We start from the raw sequence: 5,108 nt of genomic DNA, 5'->3' as shown, positions 1-5,108 counted from the left end.
CCTTTTTTTTTTTTTTTTTGAGAGGTTTTCGCTATAGGGTGCTTGCGCTTGCCAGACAGAGAGAGAGACAGAGAGAGAAACCGAGAAATCACCCCCCAGGGGGGATGGTCACGCCGCAATCCCTTTTCTCCATTCTCCTCTCGGGATCCTGGGCACGCACGTACACGCACCCGGCGTGAGTTTTAAGCCACCAGGTCCGGGACGCGAACCGCTGTCGACTGCGTGAGAGTCCAGCGACATAGCCATTATGCTAACTGCTGGTTCCCTACCTCTTAGAAGGATTTTAGAAGTAAAATTGTATGCCAAAATGGGTCAAATATTTTTAATTTTATTAGTTCTGAGAAACTCCTAACAGTGTATATTATTATATATTTTGCCATGCTTTTATTAGCATATTCTAATATCAAAATTTTAACTGATCACCAATTTATTGAACAAAAAGTGGCTTTCCGTTGTGTTAACATTTTTTATCTGTCACTATAAAGGCTGAAGATCTTTGTGGTGTGTGATATCTTTCTGTAGTAAATTGCTTCTTTCTCTTTCATTTCTGTTGTTAATCTATAAATAGGAGCTGGTCCATATAAAGACAGTGATGTTTATCTAGTGTATATAAAGAACATATTTTTCTAATTTTTATAATATGTACTTAGAATTATGTTATCTTGTTTACTATTTTTACTTTTATGTGTATAAGTCATATTGACAAAATTAATGTAGATACATGGATACTCCTTGAACATCTGAGATAAGCTTTTTGAAATATATTTTTCCTAAGATTTTGTTTACAGGATTCTTTTTACAAAGTAGACACGTTTTGGGTTTTTGTTTGTTTGTTCTGCTATAGGAGGCCATACTCACCAGAGACAGAGAGAAAGAAAGCACCCCTTCGATAGAGCGTGGTCATGCTGCAATCCCTTCTATTCTATTTTCCATCCTGTTGAGAGTTAAGCCATCCACACACATGTGCCTTGCATGTGTTTCCAGCCTCTGGGTCCAGGACTTGAACCATGGTCACTCATCTAGGATTTGGCTCCCTTAAACACTAGACCATAGGACTGGCCCCAAAACAGACACTTTGTTGCATGACTGTATTTGGCAATACTTCTCCCTTCTGCTTTCTGAGGTTCTGAGGGTCTCACTCTCCATTTCTTTTTTCTTTTGCTACTTTGTCATTGTATCGATTTCGTACTTTAAGTGTGCAGTGATGTAAAGTCCTCAGTCTGATTTGTTCCCCCAAATCAGTTACCTCAGTAGTGTACTATATTTTCCATGATTCTTCCTTTCCACTGGACTGGTGTGCTGCCTATATTATATACTGAGTTCTCATATCCAAATGTAGGTGTCATTGTGTCTGTTTATCCTGTACCTGGAAACATTATTCAATACCATATATAGCTAACAATATATTTTGACATCTGGTAAAGCAAGTCCCTTTTCATTATTATTCTGTTCAACATTTCCTTGGCTCTTTTTCGAGATAAACTCAGTCAACTCATTAGTTAGAATTTACAGACTAATATTCCAAAGGACTAACATTGCTACACTAGTTTATCTTACCTATCAAGAACTTGGTATGACTGTTCAGTTATTCAAGTTTTCTTTTTTATTCTCTGTTAAACCCTTAGATTTAATTTATATTGATTTAAGCGTATTTCCATATATTTTATATTTGGGATTACTTTTATTGTTTTCTAATTGATACGCCAGAATTAGAAGATAGCTGCTTATTGGCACATATTTATCCAGGAATTTTCTGAGTTCTCTTAACTATCTCATCATTTTTCTTTATGTGTCTCTTACTTTATAATAATTATATTTTTCTTGTTGTGTTAGTTAAGATCCATGAAATAATGTTGAGTAATAATATTGAAAGCAGTCATTCTTTGCTTACTTAAAATAAACTTAAATACTTACTAGTATTGAATCATTAATTTCCATAGTTGTTTTTGGTTTCTGAAAGATATTGTTCATCAAGTTAGAGAATTTTTCTTCCATTCTAGCTTACTGAAAAAGTAATGGTCAGGCCAGCAGGTGTTGTGGAGGTTAAGGCAGCTAGATCCCATTTGGCCAGCTCCATAATTTTAGTACCAGACCCAGCAGTTTGAACCCATACTGGGCATGTATGCAGATGTGTACAAAATCTCAAAAAGAAAATAGAAGTAAAGGGATTGCGGTGTGGCCATACCACTGGGAGATGATTTCATATTTTCACTGTCTCTCTGTCTGTCTGTCTCTGGTGAACAAACACATGCACCCTATACCAAAATCTAAAATAAATAAATAAGTAAAAATAAAAAATAATGGGGCAAGCAAGTGACCAACCCAGGTCCAATGCTAGACCTGGTGGCTTGAGAATCAAGCCAAGTGCATGTCCAAAATTCCAAGGGAGAATGGAGGAGAAGGGATTACAGTATGGCCAACCCCGTGGAATGGAAGATCTCTTGTTTCCTCTCTTATCTCTTTCTGTCTATATCTAGCAAGTATACATGCCCTATGGCAAAAACCTAAAAATAATAATATTCACATGTGAGAAATAATATCATTGAAAATATTCTCAGGGTCTTCTGAAGTGATTACATTTATTTTTTTCCTTTACAGTTAATAAGTAGGGCTAGCAGGTAGCATGGGAGGTTAAGGTTCTGGACTCCCATGTGGTCTTCAAGACTTGGAGGCTTAAAATGCATGCCAATCACATGTGCGTGTATGTCCAAAATCCCCAGAGGAGAATAGAGAAAAGGGATTTTGGTGTGGCCATTCCTTCTGGGGGGCAGGGGTGTGATTTCTCATTTCCTCTCTCTCTGTTCTTTCTGGGGAGGGCATGAGCCCTATAGCAAAAATCTCTCTCTCAAAAGAATATATATATATGTATGCATATATATATAATACACATACACACACACACACACACACACATATATATATATATAGTTAATAAGTAATTTATGTTGGTGGATTTATAAATGTTGAACTAAAGTTATATTTTATAATAAATAGTATTAAGTTGTAAAGTATATTAGTAGTATACTAGTAGTATACTGTTAATATAGTATTTAGATTTTTTTGATAAACTAGACTGACATCTAAATTATCTATTTTTTATGTTCATAATTTTTGTCTTTTTTTCCTTTACATTTTTAAATTTTCTTTTCTTTTATACATTCAATCATATTATTTAGCTCACGAAGTGAATATTTCAACATGTGAACATTGTTCCCTAGTCCAGTTGATAAAACTATAAAATATCTTAACAGATAATACCACATTACTTTGTCCCATTAATGCTTTGCCTTTCTTTTTCTTCTAAATGTCCTTCTTCAGACCCTCCTCTTTCATACACACTATATCTGATACTATTTTGATATATTTTGGCTTGTTTTGCATTCATCTTCTGGTTTAAAAACATTATGCTGTTTTTGAAGAATTACTTTTTGATGATCTCCCACTTCTTGATGTTCAGGAAGAGTGTAAATTTTATAAGAATTATACATTTGTACAAGTTTGATCAAGTCTATATACAGAAGCATCTAAGCCTGGTGAGTGATGTGTATGTATGTGTGTATATGAAAAGGGAGCACTAGTTAGAGATCCAGATGACTGCACTGCCTACTTTGGTCATGTTTTTTCACAGTTTACTCTTCGATAAATCTTTTTATCTATTACTGAGTCCATTTCGGTCATTTCCATTTTTCAAAAATAAAAAACTATAGAAGAGTACTATACCTAAATTTTTTTTTTACTTTACATTTTGAAACAATTTAAAAATACAGAAAATATAGACAATAATTTAAAGTCAAATAGTCTGGTTCCAGAGCTCGTGCCTTTAAATATTGCCCTTTGTTACAAACCAGGAGAATGATCTTTGCATGACAAGCAGGAGTACATCCATATTGTGGAAGGAGAGCTGCTAATACAGTTCGGGGAGCAATTTGTAAAAAGAAAAGAATTCTAAGTTACAAATGTATAAATCTTTGGCGTCTAAGCTTCATATCTCTTTGGTAAATCTACTTCTGAAGACAGGTGAAGAAATATTACACAATGCAAAATGTGATCAATTTGTCAAGTGTTGTTGAGAGTTCAAAAATACAAAGAGCAAAGAGTGGCATTGAATTTGGCAAGATTGACGACTTAGGTGACCTTGTGACTAGTACCTTCCAAAGAGTAGAAGTGCAAGTTTGGCTGGAGAGTTTGTGGGGTGGAAAGAGGTGAGTAGGTAGGCTTGTGCCTAAGTTTCCCATGCTAGTCTTCTAGTTCATTTCTGGCAAATTGCTCTGTTTTATTTCTATATCTGTATAAATCTTGATAACTGATAAAACAAAACTTGGCTTAAGATATTTTTAGCAGATTATCTTGGTTAGTCTCATTATTTACTCATCTAAATATTGCTTATATCTGTGTTTATATTTTTTCCTTCTTAATATTGTTTAATCATATTTTTTCTTTCTCTCTTGACAAGACGGGGCAAAGGATTTTCCAACTGCTTGATTTTGCTTTTGGTTTTGACTCTTTTTTTTTTTTTTCAGTATTTTCTATTCAGAAAATGTTTCCAGTTTTACTTAATAAGTTTATTTTCTTTCTTTTTTAATTTTTACTTTTAAAATTCTTTTAAAGAATCCTTCCTTCTGAAAGGGAAATTTAAAAAAAAAACATTTGTCCCTTATTCATGATAATGCATATATATGAGAAAGTGGGAAATACACCCTTCACAGAGTCTGGTCAGTCTGCAATCCTTCCTCTAGTCCTTCAGCCCCTCCAATCCTGGGCACTTACACGCATACCTGGCACGCTTCAGGCCAGCTATTTCAGGGATTTGAGCCATGCTCACCATGTGGCTTCCAATACTGCATACTACTTCTTGTGCCACCACAGCTGAGCCAACAGAAACTTTCAAAATAACTTGAAATAAAATATAAATGACAGAAAACCAAATTATAAAAGCAAACATGACTCCAAAGCTCTAATAAGAAAATACCACAGATTGAATGCATTCTTTTTTTCAAAATTCTGTTAGGAGTAAGAGGACTCAATGCCATTGAATCATGTTACTCAGTAGGTATGTGATATGTATAGGAGCCATTTGTTTTAAAGAACAATTAAAGAATCCTTCTCCA

The sequence above is a fragment of the Tupaia chinensis genome, unplaced genomic scaffold (genome assembly GCF_000334495.1).
Source record: "Tupaia chinensis unplaced genomic scaffold, TupChi_1.0 Scaffold000667_1, whole genome shotgun sequence".
NCBI classification, from domain to species: domain Eukaryota; kingdom Metazoa; phylum Chordata; class Mammalia; order Scandentia; family Tupaiidae; genus Tupaia; species Tupaia belangeri.
The sequence above is the reverse complement of the archived record's forward strand: the minus strand, read 5'-3'. Positions refer to the sequence as shown.